This window comes from Cupressus sempervirens, chromosome 9 (assembly GCF_028749045.1).
Source record: "Cupressus sempervirens isolate cs-2001-9-10 chromosome 9, ASM2874904v1, whole genome shotgun sequence".
Lineage (NCBI taxonomy): Eukaryota > Viridiplantae > Streptophyta > Pinopsida > Cupressales > Cupressaceae > Cupressus > Cupressus sempervirens.
This window is the reverse complement of record NC_143126.1, coordinates 128182578-128200412: the sequence shown is the minus strand read 5'-3', so window position 1 is coordinate 128200412 and position 17835 is coordinate 128182578.

Sequence of the window (17835 nt, the reverse complement as noted above, 5' to 3'; positions counted from 1 at the left end):
TATTAGTTTATTGACACATTCCTTTATGATGATTTTTACCATATGATTAAATGATGTGATTTGATTAGTTGGGATATTGATTACATTACTTGTTAGCATGTTAGATTTTCCTTGTTCTTATGATGTATTACATTTTAGTAATGATGCCCCCATAAGACAACTCTGACTATCTAGTTGATAGTTTGGCATGTTACACATGGGGGATGGCTAGGACCTTCAAGGTCTCATGATACTATTATGATTTAGAGGAAACATGAAAGTTTTTAGTTTTTTTTCTACATTACGATGTTTCTAAATTAGTAGTTTTCCTTATACTGATATCTTCTTAGATGGTTAGTTGTATTTCTATCTTTCTATCTAGTGTTTGACTATGCAAGCCTCAACTTGTTGATTCAGTACTCCCCAATGTGGAGGTTCTAACTCTTTTTTAATCCATCTTAATGTTCTTGGTTTTTTAGTTTCTTTTTTTGGGTGACAATTTTCTAGCACTAGGTGATACTTTTAAACTATCACATACCCAAGGTAGAAATGTCATGTAATTCTAGAAAGTATTGCACACCTTAAAGGAAAATATCATATGATACTAGAAATTATCACATGCCCTTTGGAAAAATGTTGTATGACACTAGAAGAGTGTCACACGACCTTTGAGATTATATTTCCAAGTCCCTAAAAGTATCACATGACCTCTTGAGAGAGGTAGTATGATACTAGAAAGTATTGCCTATGATGTTTCAAAACATCACATGACTTTGTGAAGAAACCTATAGGGGCAACTAGTAGGCACTTTTCAACTTAACCAAATGTTTTCAAGAGGTATTTGGGGTACCCTTTGTGGTGTTCTTGAACTCCTTGGTTTTCCTTTTCAAATTCATAATGTTTCAAATTTGAATACATTTTGTGACTTCCATGGTTTTTTGTTTTTGGTTAGTAGTGGCATTTGGAGATTCATTGGTGTTTGGATGTCTATTTAGTCTTTTGTTGTGATATTTGTGATCCTTGTATGTTGATTGTCATGTACATCTATACTTGTTTAAAAAAAACATATCTTAGCTTTTATTTATCCTTCTTCTAAGGATCTCTATGTTGGCATTATAGGAGGTATGATAGGGCTTTGAATTATCATTTTGTTTTGCTCCATTTCAGACACAAAATTAGGGTTTTCTTTCCATTTTATCTTCTTTCCTCTTTGATGCATAACATAAAGGAATTTAAGGAGAAACTAAATGAAACACTTTCTCTATTAAGGGTTGATGAGATTAATTTTTGAGTTTATGTTGTATAATGCTATGGAGACTCTCCCTAGGTTTATTTTGGTTAAAAGTGAGAAAACCCCTAAAATTCCTAGTAGTAGTAAATAAAAAGGAAAGTGATTCATGAAGGAATTGGGAGAAGTGAAAATGGAGTTTGTGAAAAGGATCAAGAAGATTGATAATTACAAATAAATGATGACTTGTTCTAAAGGTGCTACAAAAGAAGATGTGAATATCCTAGAAATGAAGGAGGATGCAAAGAGTAATTATTCTAGTAGGTGGGTTGAAAAATTCTTCATACCATGTTTCTTTTCATTCAATGGAAGTGAAAGGAAGCTAGCAAGAGAAGGAGGATTTGGTAAGAAAAAATGTTGATAGTGGTGACACTACTACATTTGAGGTCAATTTTCAACCTTTAATTTTGACCAATGCTTTTTTTTTGGCTTGTTCAATTCTTTGTTTCTATTTATGATCCTGATTTGGTCAAATTTTTAACAAAATCAGGCTTATAAATGAAAAGAAGAAAAAGGAGTGCATGAGATTTATTTCACAATTTTACCATTTTCGGTAGGAGTGAGTTTGGAGGTCTATATTCTGGGGAAATAACCTTGGAGATAGGGGAGGTCTTTTGATTCTATGGGAGGGAGTTTCTTGTGCTTGCCAAAAGTTTCTTTGTTAATTTGTTATTCTGTCTTGGAGGTATTGGAGCTGAGGATTGTGGGAGCTAAAAAATCATATCTTGTGGGAGCTAAGGATTATGGGAATTGAGGATTTTAGATTTGCCAAAAATTTTCCTAACAAGATCATCAAATCATTTTGTGATTAGAATTTGAGATTGTAAGACTATGTGTATTAAGTTTTAAGCTAGAAGCAGAGGTAGGTTAGGTAGCATTGGGTTAGTGAGAGCTGAGTTTTCAATGCACAACATTTCTACCACAAGATGCACTAGCAAAACCCCATATAATTTTAGGGAACCCACATTTCTCTACTTTATTAATGTAGTGCCCCTTTAATGATGCCATTGTTGTTTAAGAAAGAGGCATTGGAAGAAATTTATCTTGCAATGTATGAGAAGCCCAAATTCCAGAAAGATTTTAAATCTATGTTTAATGGTAGAAGGATTTAAAGAAAGAAATTTTATTGTGCTTTTTAAATATGCCTATATATTTGTGGAATTATGATTTTTGTTCAATAATGAACGAGATTAATCTCTTCTTTCTGTAGATTTTTTCTTGTGGAGTAGTAGTTAGGATATACAACTTTGGTCCAGTAGACTTTAACAGTACACCTATGTACAAGGAAGCTATTGAGTCTCAAGGATTGTTTAAAGAGGCATCTAAAACACCTAAAACTCTATAAGAGGTATGCAACTCAAAATTAAAAGAATAGGGAGTGATTTTACTATTTGCATTTGTGATTACAAATTGCTAGAGAGTGGAGATTGAGATTATTTTAAGTTTACTTATTAATGGTAAGATCTTGGCAAAACTAAAGTCACTTGAGTGTCATGAACAAGGATTAGAATTTCTTTCATGTGTGGATTATAGTATAATCATCTACCATAGATACAATCACCATGATCGATATCATAATCATATATAAAAGATTCTTTAAATAAATTAGGTAACGAAATGAAAAATAAAATTCTATTTACTAAAAAAACAAATTAACAAAATCATTTAACTTAGAAATGAATAACTATATAAAATAATAAATTAATGATATAAATATTATTAAACAATAACTCATTCCTTTGTAGATAAATGCATAAAAGAATAATAACATGACAAAAATCAAACATTGATGACTAGAAGAATTAAATAGCATTTTTTGAATAACCCCTAAATGGCTAAGATGATTGTGAAGCAATCTCAATTGTTTAAATAAAAATATTAGAGATATCCATGTTGGTAGTTTCTCTCATAGAAGAATCTAGTATTTGATGCCAACTAACAAACAACACTCAAATTATATTTGATTATGTCAATGCATATCTCTTAGAACCAATTACATGAGCCATATGCATATTTAGTTCCAAATACCTATAGAAGCAATGGGCCATATCTAGTAGTTTTATTACTAGTGGTTGAAGCTATTGATTTAGTTGATTGAGTACAAGACCCAAAACTAGTTTCACAAAGGTTGTTAGGATTATCATAAAGGTGGATTTCATCTTGTACAATTGCTTCTATACCTTCTATGCTCAAATTTGATCAGATTTTGATCTGTTTAAAGGTTGACCTTAAGAGATATTTGTGAAGGAAATATTTTTCTTTAGATATGACTAGTCTACAATGAGGCTATTTATTTTTTTAGGATTTTTTTTTTACAGAGAAGTTAGCTCTAGCTTTCCCTTGTACATTATTTAATGCATTTTGCTCAACTTATTTTAAATATGTTCTTCATGAAAGTATAATTATTTACCTTACTAATTAATAGCAATTATACTAATTCAAATACTTCTCCTCCATTGCCTTTGCCTCCTAAACCTCAAATTAAATTTCTTCTCTTCTCCCTTTAGACTTTGGTAATCCCATTCCTAATAATCCCCACAAGCCCAGTTGGTTGTTCATATTTCTCATTCATCATCTTAATCACCACTACACCTCCTTTCTCTTTGACTCATGGACCATTGGTATTCTCTAAGTTCTTCCACTCTACCTACCAATATACCTAATTTTTTTAATGGTTATCCATAGATAATTGTAGTACATATAAAGAAGATTTTTTGAAAATTATTCTTGAAGATATTGATGCTAGGTAAATAAAGTTCCAAGATCATATTCTAAATTGAATATTTTATATATTACTTTAGCTGACAACTAGATAATAGTGACTCACCTTCTATTACTAGTGCTTTATCTATTGCTACTTATTAGATTTGTTTCTCTTTGGATGTGATGATTAAGGTTCTCTCTTGCTATATAATAACCTAGATTTACTCACCTTTTTAAGTGATATATTTTTATTTTTAAAAACCATTTTTAATATTAATGTTTGTTTCATAAAAAAAAACAAGTGTATATACAAGAAAAGGTCAACTAGAAACAACTATAGAATGAAAGTATGTAGAAGATCTGAAAAAAAAAAGTAGACAATATCGAACCATGTTTGAATTTGATGGACATCGATATGCTATTTCTAATATTATGGTTGTTGGAATTTACAAGTGGGAAGATTTACTTTTGAGAGGGGAAGTGAATTAGAAGTAAAAGTATTTAACCTCTAAAACTTTTAACTAATATTATTCACATGCATCTAACATCTCTAATAAACATGAAAATAAAGACATACATGAAAATAGATAACACAAGATTTGGTTACCCAAAAACCCTCCAAAGTGAGGAGGTAAAACTGGGGTGGGGACAACACCAACAAATTATCACTGCAACAATATGTAATTGGTTAAGGTTAAAAAGTTTGACCATCAACAATGGTCTTCCCTATTAAAGGCTTCAAACCCTATTAAAAGTGACCTGTCTAAAGGATTTACAAACACTCACTTCAAATGTTACCCTATTAAAAGATTTACAACCCTATTAAGGATCTACAATATAGCTATTAAACCAACCTATCATCATAGGAATTCCATTCTCCTAATACAATGGTTAGAAAGTATAGTAGAATGACCTTATCTGATGACTTACAATCTTCAATTGTTGATTCTAGATCCTTGTTCTTCTCAATTTGATCTGATCCTTCCTGATCTGATAACTCTTTATTCATAATACTAATGCTTTATTCTGATCAACTTGATTCTTTAGTGTTGCTCTTTCCTCTGAATCTGTACACCCTTTAAAACTTTGCTAACATTCTTTCATGCATTCCCATATAAATTCTTCTTGACTCCTTAACTTTAAATTATGGGGTATCAAACTCTTTTTAAAGTCTTTGAGGACTTAAGGTTAGGTATGAATCTACAATTGATATTCATCCATCTTTTCCAACTCAAATATTTACACTTTTCCTAGTGGTTGCATGCTTTCTCCATTTTTCTAATTGGCTACATGCTAATTACATAGGGAATGTAAACGATTCAATCTTATCTTTTAGATCCTTTGAGATTCATTTTTGAGTCAGCTCAAAAATGGTTTATATCTGAGTTTTTGAAGGTACAAAGTCATATGCTGATTCTATGTTACTTGGCACTTACTGATTATTGGTGCTCAACACATATAGCATTTCTATCTTGCTTGGCTCCTATAGTAACTCTATCTCACTTGGCATCTATATTTTTCTTGGCACCTATAGCAACTCGACATTACTTGTCACTCAGTGCTTGAAACTTGCTCGACACTTGAATTTCACTAGTCACTTGTTGAATTTCTTGCTCAACACATGCTGTAGCTCACCATCTATATTATACTCAACATCAACCTTAGAATTTTCTTAAGTGTGTTGACACTCAATTGTAAAAACCAATCTGAGACCAACAATTTTAAGGTTATAATTGGCCTAGACTTTGATTTTTTGTGAAATTTTTATCATTTTAACACTTGATCATGTTTGATTCAAAGCTTTTCTAATTTTAAGCTCATCATGATTGTATGAAGAATCTATGTCAAGTGAGTAGTTAATGTTATCATGACTCTAAATCTTATCATTCTAATTGTGAAACTTCTTAAATTAAATTGTGTTTAAGACTCTTTTAGTTGAAGAACCATTGAATACTTATAATTATAGCATATTCATAGTGACACTACAAGTAGAGAGACGAGTGAGAAATATGGGAGAGTATTTGTACATTACTACTAAGAATTTATGGATAAACATGGAAGAAATTATGTAAGTATTGTAATTTTTATGGTATCTTATTGCTTGGTTCTCATTTCAAAAATGAAAGAACTATGGCATACTATGCTTATTTTGGTAGGGTTGTGCTTATGTTTGAGGCTTTAAATATTGCTGCCCGTTTCCATTATTATTACATTCTTTGAATAACTTAGCTAAGGTTTGAATTCAATTAATTAGCTTAGATCAAAAGAAAAACCTATTACTTGGTGCATGAGATACTCTATTCAATTTTACTTCTTAGCCTGATTTCCAATAAGGTTGTCTTAGAGTGTTATGTCTTGTTTTCTTCTCACCCTTTCTTGTCATTTTATGCCAATTCTTGTTCAGGATCTACATTTAAGAGTGAGTAGTATCCTTTGTGCTATGCAACAAGCCTTTTCACTCTCCAATCTAAATATTTTTTATCAATAGCTTAGATTATTTTTTGATACATAGCATACATAGACATCATACTTCCTTCTTCACTACCCTAAATGTTCACTTTGAGGTTGCTGAACAGTTCTGGAAAAAGAGAGCTTGGGATCAAATATAACTACTTTGAGGTTTCTAAATAGTTATGGAAAAGAGAGCTTGAGATCAAATACAACTACTTTAACAATAAGCCATAAAACCAATCTCGCTAATAAAAAATAATTTCTAAGGCTCATCTTCTTGATAGAAATATAGAAAGAACCAAACATAAATTTTCAAAAATCATTAGACACAAGATAATATGTTACTCTCTCTCTCTCTCCCTCTCTCTCTCTCTCTCACACACACACATGCACACATTTTATTCAACATATTTAGAGGGAAAAACTCTCCAAATATGAGTTTTTTTGACAACTCTTATTACATTCCAAACTATAATTACTTCCAATTATAGGATTTTCTAGATTTTATTTTATAGGTTAGAAATTAGGCTAGGGCTTGCTAGAATTGGCTCCATTGGGTGCATAAAAATTATCTATTGGTTTGGTGATCTCCTATAGACTAAGAATGAACTATTTCATCCAGAAAACCTCATCCACAATCTTCCCTTGCTAATTACTTGCTCAAACAATAAATTCTAACACTAAATACATAGTCATATTTAGCCTCGGGCATCAAGTTTAAAGTGGCTAATGGGATTTTCTTGTACTAAGCCTTTAAAGTCTCAAAATGCATCATACCTACTTGCATTTAACTAAAGGGCATCAATTTCTAATGGTGAAATTGTAAGTTATGGCCATTTCTTGGCTTCAAACACTTGAAATTAGGGTTTTAGACCACAGTCTAAAAATTTGTTATAACTACCTCGAAGCTCAATCAAATTCAACCAAATCAGTTGAAAATTAAAGGCATCATAGGAATCCAACTTCACATGTGCATTATCTATCCATACTAATCTATACACAACTGTACAAAATAAATTTGGTCTAGAAAGTAGGTTTTTCCCCTCATAAAATGTTGATTCTTTCATACAACTTGATGTTCAGTTATGAAATGGACACATTGAGTCTTAAATACCTTCATCTAATTGGTTCAAACCAAATTTTGATAGTTATGAACATTGGGAGGCCAAAAAGGCATATTTGACAACTTTTCCAAAATTACATTTTTGTATATTTACAATTTCTTGTCAAATATGACAACTTTTTGCATTTTTTATTCTAATAGACACCAAATGATCCCAAACCTTTAGGAATGGTAGGAAATTCATTTCTAAGGTGAAATTAAATTTTTTTTCATTATTGAATATCAAAACACTCAATAAGCAAGAATTAGGTGTTTTAGTGATGAAGTTTAGAAACTAGTGACATACAAAACATTTAAGAATTTACATCTTCAAGAAGAATTAAGAATGAAGTGACACCAAGAAGGATATTTACAAATAGCATTGTAAGTGAACAAATTTTCATTAATTATAATATGGGTGAATTTGAGTGAGGTCACCAAACTTTTTCTTTCAAAATCGTATGTGTAGATATAAATATTAAGTACAATATGTCCAATATTTTTGTAGAGTACACATTAATTAGACCAAATTTTTCTTTCAAAATCATATGTGTAGATACAAACAATAAGTAAAAGATGTCTAATACTTCTATAGATATACACATTTATTATACCAAATTTTTCTTTCGAAACCACATGTGTAGATATAAAGATTAAGTATATTATATCCAATAATTTGATAGATATATTTTCTTGCAAAGAAAGAGCACAATTGGCCATATGAACCCCTAATAAAATAAGAAGACAATTGCTAGATTGCAGTCTCAATTCTATAAAAAAGTTGATAAATGTGATCTTCCTTGCAAAAAGTGTAAGGGATTAAAGAATCAAAGAATTCTAACCACAATATCCCAGAGTCATTATAGGAAACATGGTCACATTGAAGAGGCCATGATTTTCTTCAATTTATGAATGTGGATTTCAAACTCAAGGAACATAGAGGTGTGATATCCAAGCTGATGATAACACTCCCATGGAAGAAGATGATAATGTGCCAAAGAAAATAATTGAGGAAGATGGTATTGGCATAGCTGATGAAGATGCTCAAGATGATGGTATTAGTGCATCTGATAATGATGATGAAGATGGTCTTGATATACCTATACTTTAGAAGGAATATGAGCCCCTTTACCAATGGTCTTGAACAACTCTTCTCTTTGCTATAGTGTTGTTGATGAAGTTGAAGGTTATGAATGGTTTATCCAATGTAGCAATGTCACAGATGCTAAGGTATGTCATTTTTATAATCTTTAATATTAACATATCATTGCTATTCATTATATTAACAATTAATATTTGTTGTTGTAGGTTGATAGGTGAGTTTTTATTACCACCATAAAACATTCTACCTCATTTGTACCAAGAATTATCTACCATTATGAATCAAATTGGAATGAAATATAAACAATACACGCATGTCTGAGTGATCACATTCTAAATCATAAACAACATGAATTTGCAACAAAATGCCCTAATTGTCATATTAGTAGATATTAGTTAGATAAAATAACAAAAATGATGCCCCACAAGGTTCTATGGTATATTCCTATTATTCCACATCTTAGATGATTATTTAGGTGCACTAGCTTGACACAATTTATGGATTACCATGCATGCAATAGAAGTCAATATGACATTATGAAAATTCCTATGGATGGGTTTACATTTAAAGAGATAGAAAAAACATGGCCACACTTTGAAGAGAACCTTGTAATCTTAAGCTTGCATTAGCAATGGACAATGTCAATCCATTTGGAGATATGAGATCTATTTATTTAGTGTGGCCTATTTTTGTTATTAACAATAACATTCCCCCTTGAATTTCCATAAAGAGGGAGCACATAATGTTGTCAATGATAATACTAGGTATATTTTCATTTAATAGTTATCTAAATTAATTTACAAATAGTGCATCAAAGTGATCATAATAATTATGTAATTTTTTTCTTCATTAAATTACTAGGTAAGTACCAAGTTAAAGATATGAACATATATATTGAGCCCCTTATTAATGAGTTGTTGAAGTTATAGAATCAAGTCACTATATATGACATCTCTAGACCAATAGGAAAAAGACAATTTTAATTCCATGCAATGCTTATATGGATTTGATATATGATTCCCCTAGGCTAACTTATTTTTGTGGTATGTTATATTATTAAGGTCACATATTTTTGGTCTGTTATAGTAACTACAAATTATTGTTGTATGTTTAATTTTTTCATGAGAACTTTACATGATCCAATTAAATATGATATTTTAGGTCTTCAAACAAAGGAAAAAGTTTACATGTCCATTTTGCAGTCTGAAGATGAAATATTGTCATTCAAGAAGTTTAGGAAAGTAGGTGTTCAATGACTCTAGACACTTTCTCCACAATAATCATAAGTATCAAATTACTAAAAAAAATCATTTTAATGAGAAATAAGAGCCAAAATCAATGCTATGAACAATGACACCTCATCTATGGAAGGTGGAATACAATTAACTAAATTAACGAGGTAATGTCAATTTTTTATTTTGAAGTTTGAGATTTATATTTTGATATTGTCTTTTATTTATTAATGATGTAATCAATGCTCATAAAGGTTGTCAAGGCATCAACGACCAACTTCTTAGAGGAGTAAAAAGTTATCCTACTCAATTTAGTAGGATACCATAATACAAGGATCTTTCAATTATGCATTTGTTTTATGCTATGCATATTGGAAATAATATAACAAAGACACTATGAAAAATATTCGATGGAAGGCATGATAGAGAAAAAAATTGTAAAAAATTGTAATAATATTCATGAATCCTATCACACACTAAGAAACTCCATTGAATCAAATAGAAATGGAGACCACATAAATATGAGTGTCCTTCCTTGGTTATTAATGTAGAAAACAAGTGATGCATTAAAAGAATCCATTTAGAAAAAATTCTCACAACATTTGCTGCAAATATAAGTAGTCTTGTATCAAAGTGACACAATGCAAGGTAGGAGAATCCCCAAAGCAGATGTCCTAGCCCCTAGCAAATAAAAACACATTGGAAACACAATAGCAAGAAGCAATAATGAAAGATATGATACCAAATCAAAAGTCTTTATTTATAAAATAACTTTTTACATGTAATATGCCCAGCTATATGACCTTCTAGGTTAGGGTCAAATATAATAGAAATTATAGTAACAGTTCTACAAGATCCCTTAAGATCCAACTCACAACACTAATCCCACCTAGTTCATATTTGTAACATAACAACAATTTGGTAGAAACTTCCAAGATCTCAACTTGTGCTCACAAGCCACCAAGAAACTTCCTTGTTTCTAAATCGAAGCCACTAGCTCTTCTCACATACTCACAACTCCACAACAATCCTATTCTAAACTGCCTCACATTTCGCACTCAATTACTAAACTTAGGAAAATTTTCCCTTTAGCTACTCCCAAAATTAGTGCTCCCAAATTGCTTCCCCAAATTTCTTGCCAAACTCTAAGCCTAAAGACCCAATTTATACTTGCCAAAATGGCTTAACAAACATTCTAGAATATTAAAAAATAGAATGGCTAACCCAAAAGTAGTCTACACAAATGCCACGACAAGATCTTATCATAAACATTGTGGTCAAAATAAATCTTACAAGTTGGCTCACCCCAAAAACACAAAAAATATGTCCAAAATGTTAACACTTGACATCAATAGGAAAATTGGGCACATGAAGAGTCACTTGGCACACACTATGGAACTCAACACACATTATAGAGTGAGATGGGATAACATACTCACCCAAGCATTAACACAACATGGGATAACCTCAACTTGGCTTAAACTACAAAATTACTAGCACTTAGCAATTGTTGCAACTTGGTAATGATTGTAACTTGGCAATAAATGGTAGAATGAACACAAATGAGAAGGATAACATGTCAACCCAAGGATGCTCCTGCATTAGATACCCTTGGTTTTAAAATAAGTTTTATAAGCTATAAGAACATCATCTAGGATTCAACACACAAATCCCAAACTGGTTCTTCACATACATGTCCTCCAAGTCTTCAACTTGCACACTCTTTCCCTTATTTTTCTTCTTCTTCATCACATCCACCACAGGTGTTCCATAGGTCTACTTTCCATGCTTATCTATAACCTTCTTAGAATCTACCAACTAAACTCAACTACCAATACTTAGGTTCCTCTTACTAAGCTCTTCATTTTACAAAGGAATTAGGAAAAACATCTTGCCACTTTTCTCAACAATAAATACATTCTTGACACAATCATGCATAGCCCTACAATCATACTGCCAAGATCTACCAAATAACACATAAAAACTATTCATATCCACAATATCATACAACACTTGATCTTTATACTACCCAATCTAGAAATCAACAAGGCATTGTTTCCTCACTTCCAAAGCATGCTCACCTTGTAACCATCCAATGCGATAAGGATAAGGATGTCTCACTCTCTTCCAACTAAGTTTCTGAACCATCTCTTCAACAATAAGGCTATTAGTACTACTACCATGCATAATCACCTTGCATATTTTGCCACCAAACTTACAAAAAGTCTAGAACAAACTATTCCTATGAAAAAAACCCAATTTTCTTTGACCCACTAGTACTTATCGAGCAAGAAAATTCTCTCCTTGCTTTGGTTGACTATCCTAGACTTCAACCTTATTCACAACAGAAACTATCTTACCAACTAGACATTCAAAAGATCTATGTCCTTCTTTACCACATCTGAAGCAATTACCTTTAACATACCTCTAACTATCCTCCTTTTTTGATCAATAGGTTTTAGTTCACCCTCTATACTTAGTTTAGCTTGTACTAAGTCATCTTGCTTCTCCTTTTTATGAGAATTTCCTTGATGTTTCCTACTCAGATTCTCTTCTGCTCTCAAACAATATTGTTAAGCATCCTTAACTGAAAGAATATTTAGCATATGAATCTCATCCTGAATCTGGAATCTTAAACCACTAATATACCGAGATACCTTTTCCTTTGACAAATTTCTATGCCCAAACCAAATAGTCAACTTGTAGAACTCCTTGATATAATCCTTCATAGTCACATCCTTCTATTTAAGATTTTGCAGCTTCTTAAAAAAATCAATTTTATAATCTATAGGAATGAACTTAGGCTTTAGTTTAGTCACCATCAATCTCCATTTGGAGATCTTCATTTCACCTTCCTCCTCTCTATATCTTTGTTATTCCTTCCACCAAATAGTAGCATGTCCCTTCAACTTAGTTTTCACCAAAATCACTCTGAGTGGATCCTCAATATCCTCAAGATAAAACTAGTCTTCCGATTCATCAATCCAATCAATCTAGTATTTAGAATTTAAAGTACTTGAAAAATTAGAAACCTCCATCTTATATTTCAGCTTCAACTAAGATCTAGGTCAATAAAAATTACCATCCCTAATTCCAATAGTTCTCTCCACACAATTAGTTCTATCCTCACCACTCGATTTAGCAACTTCCTCATAACTACCTATAGTACCCACATGTCTAAGTATGCCACCTAAAGCACTCACAATTTCAACAATCATGTCACTCTTCATCTATGCAATATCAAATTTGAAATTGGCTTTAACCTCCTCCATCTTAGATTTGAAATCTACTTTAATCTTCTGTGAGATCTATTCTTCTATAGCATCACTAATATCATCAATCTTTTTAGGGTCAAATCTTTTTGGAGGCATCTTCTAAAAATTTGTAAACCCAAACCAATAGATTCATAAAGCTAGAAGATCAATCAGCCATTAGATCAACCTTCTTTGTAGATCTTGGTGTAAACTACCTTAGCTTTAGTGATCTATCCACACACTCAAGAAGAACCTTCACTCTAATAGCAACTAACATAGTCCAAGGTAGGAGAATCTCCAAAGGAGATGTCCTAGCCCTCAAAAAATAACCACATAGTGAAAACACAACAAAAAGAAACAATAATGCAAGATCTGATACCAAATCACAACTCTTTATTTATAAAATAGCTATTTACACCAAGAAATTTTTTAGTGGCTAATATTTGTAAATTGACTAATTTAAATTTTTTTTGGCTAGTAATTTGGCTAATAACTTAAGATTTGATAAAGCCTAAATCACCATAGTTTTATAAAATTTAGTTCTAGAATATTTAGAATCAATCAATAATTTATTTTATTGAAAATTTTGAACTCAAATATTTGCCACAATATTCATTACATGATTAGATTTGAGTCACCTAAGTATAATACATTATTGGAAAAATTAAATTGAACTAACCAATAATTATCATAATTATTAGTTACTTTAGGGATATGTGAAAGATATTTAGTTTTCACTATTGATTTCAAGTATATGTAACTTTCCTAATAATATTCCATGAGGTAAAAAAAAATGTTCAATTTTGATTTGTAATATTCTATGGTGATTAATGAACTTCCTATTATAATTGAGATTTTTCAATATTTTATACAAATAAATTATGATTCAAAAATAATCACCAATATTAATCATATTTAGAATAAAAAATTAAGAGATTCTCTAATAGAAATAATTTTCTTTTTTCAAAATAATGAAATATTCACCAATATTGTATACCCTTTTTTGGAAGTAGCTTTCTTAAAGTTTACTCTAATTTACATGCAATATGTTTGGTTGTAAGGCCTTTTAGGTTAGGGCCAAATACAACAACAATTACAATACTAGTTCTGTAAGATCCATCAAGATCCAACTCACAACACTAATTCTAGCTGGTCCAGATCTATAACATAATAGAAATCTAATAGAAACCTTCAAGATCTTAACTTGTGCTCGCAAGCCACCAAGTAATGTCCTTGTTTTTAAACTGTAGCCACTAGCTCTTCTCAGAAACTCACAACTCCACCACAATCCTACGTAAACTATCTCACATTTGGTGCTTTGTTCATAAACTTGAGAAAATTCACCCTTTAGCTACTCCCAAAATCACTACTCCCAAATTGCTTTCCCAAATTTCTTGCCAAACTCTAAGCCTAAATACCCTATTTATACTTGCCAAAAAGGCTTACAGAACATTCTAGAATATTAAAAAATAGAAAGGCCGACCCAACAATGGTTTGTACACATCCCAAGACAAGTTCTTATCATAAACATTGTGGTAAAAATAAATCCTACAAGTCTGCTCGCACCAAAAATGTAGAAAATATGTCCAAAATGCAACACTTGATATCAACAACAAAACTTGGCACATGAAGAGTCACTCGACACACACTATGAAACTTGGCACACACTATAGAGTGAGATGGGATAATATGCTAACTTGAGTGTTAGCACAATGTGGGATAACCTCAACTCAGCTTAAACTACAAAATTATTGGCACTCAAAAATTTCTACAACTTGGCAATGACTATAACTTGGCAACAACTGCCAGAATGAACACAAATCAGTAGAATAATAGGTCAACCTAGTGATGCTCCTATATCACAAAGAAAGGTGATTTTGGGCCAGGGTTGAAAGCATATTATTACCATACCTTTGTCAAGGTAATTCATGTTCTTGATTTACAATATATTTGTAAAAGATCATGTATTAGATATTGTATTATTTCATAATATATTGAAAAGATAATTTTTTAATGATTGCAATATGTCTTACCTCTATCTCTCTCACATCAGTTTGACAACAGTGTTGAAAAAGTTATATATGGTCTTAGAAAATACATGAGGTTAAAAGTGTTATTTCTTATATTTTTTGTACATATATTATATTTCTGACTTGCTTTATTTTTTATGTAATTTTTTTATATTTTAATCTAAAATCTTGTTTATATTTTCTTGCATGTTGAATCTCTTTTTGGTGGTTATCATCTAAATAAATTGATGAAAAAAGAATATAAAACATTGGATGAGAAAAATCCATGAAATATGTGTGAAATACAAAAGGATCTACCTTTAACCTCTTTCAATGCTCAAGAATACTACCTCATACATCAAGTTAAGGAGATTGAATTGTGTGGACCTATACAAACTAGGTCAATGTGGATGGTTGAGAGGCACTCGAAATTTATGAAGGGTTTGGTTTGATAAAAAACACATTCTAAGGGCTCTATGGTAGATGGATATGGTATACCAAACCATGGTGTATATTAGTGAATAGCTTCCCAAGTGTGCTTCAAAGATCCATGCATATCCCATTTGGGATCCATGTTGGCATTGTGTTATATTTGTCATTAGTGACAACACTTATTCAATTCTATATGGTTACTGAGCTCATTATTCAGACTCTAGTGTTCACTGAGTAATCTAGTGATAACCAAGGTTCATAGTTCACACCGAGCATTCCTAAAGCTACCCAGTGAATATAGACATCATGCAGTCTAGCAATGTTTACCAAGCCTACAGTGTCCATTCAGTAGATAGTGGTCACCAAGCTTCAGAGTTTCTGTTGATTCATCAGTTTGTGTGATGATAAGACAATATCTACCGAGTGATGGAATGAGCAGTGTTTATTGAGTGTAAGCAAGGTAAACAAAGTAATCAGTATCTACCAAGTAACACTATATCTACTGAGTCTCCAATGGTTACAAAGTTTGAAGCTACATTGTGTGATTAGTATGGACTATGCCTCTACTTCTACCAAGTGAATGATGATATGAAGTAATGTAGTGGATGTCGAGTATTAGAAGTTCACCAAGTCAGCTTAAAGAACCTAAGTTTCTACTATTTGGTTGACTCAATAACATTTTGTTTGTTTGTGTTTTAGCCAACCTTGTATTTGTAAATATTGGAATGGTATATATATGTAATATATTGTATCATTTTCAATATATGAATGAACAAAGGAATATATGGATGTATGGATATGTAATGTTTTGAGAAGAGTGAATGAAAATTAGTAGCCGAGCAGAGTATTCAACAAGTTCTACAAGGAGTAGTAAAGTTATATCAATCACAAGAGGTGATCTTTACTTCAAGGATCTAATCAACAATCAAGTTGTAAGTCAAATCCATTGTTTCATCCTAATAGGTGAATTGGTTTTCTAAATCCTTTAACAGGGTAGACTTAACAATCTTTCTTTGAATCTCTTAACAGAGTGCATACTTCATTATATGTTTGCAAAACCTGTAACAAGGTGGATCTAGTAGTCCAAATTGCTCTTAATAGGGCAGATCATCAGAAGTGGTCAATGTAAGCCTTATCAAGCCAACTTTATACTGTAGTAGTGAAGTTTTATGGTTATCATCCCCACCCTAGTTTTAATTTTATTTGGAAGATTTATGGGTCACCAAAATTCTATGTTCATGTGTCATGAATGTTTATCTTTTAGTTTCTCATGCATGTAGTAGATTAGATGAATGATGAATGAATTAAGTGTTGTATTAATTTAAAGTTTTTGAAGTTACTAATTCACTCCTCCGCTCTTAGTAACCTAGCTAGTCTTGATTATTTCAAACAATTAGTATCAGAGCTTTGTGGTTCTTAGGATAAAGCTTGACAGCTTGAGGAAAGATCAAGGACAATGGAGATATTCGAACTTGACAAAGTTATTGATAATGAGAAGCTAGATCTGGAGATGGCCATAGCTCAACTTAAGGAAGAAAAAGAGAATCTTTCCCAATCCCTAAAAAGAAGGAAGGAACTTGCAAAAAAAAGAATGACCACCAGTATGTTGAAGAAAAGATTGAATATTTTTTCCCCTCAACCAGTTCAGATGAAACAAATTGGGCAATCAAATAACTCCTAGAAAAGAATAGCTCTCTGCAAGAAGAGGTAGGAAAATTGAAAAGAGAATAGAAAATTTAGTCAATAAGATTGTGTGAAATATTGGAACAAAGGAATAAGGAAAATGAAGATTTGGAGGCAAGGAACAATGAAACTCAAAGTCAACCCCTTTAGCAAGAAAGTCTTATCAATCAACTCTCCAATGCAAATGAGGAGATCATGAATCTAAGATTTGAAAATGAAAGTTTAAGGAATGATTTAATCATTGAAAGAAAAATCAATGAAAGATTGAAAGCAAATCTATATTTTGAAAAGCAACTCAATGAAAGGATAATGAAATCTCAAGTAGACAAAAAGGTAAGCCAGGACTTGGATACAAATAAGATAGTGAATCTTCCAAACAAGGTGCCCAAAGAAATCAATATGGTAAGTTAGGTCATGCATCAAACAAATGTTGGAGCAATAGAAAGGATAAATTCAATGGAAAATGCTACAATTGCAATCAGCATGGTCGTAAAGTTAATGAATGCAAGCAGAAATCAAAATTTGAAGGTAAAAGTCATAAATGCAAAAAACAAGGTCACAAGGCATCTAAATGTAGATCTAAGCCATTCAATCTAGTTG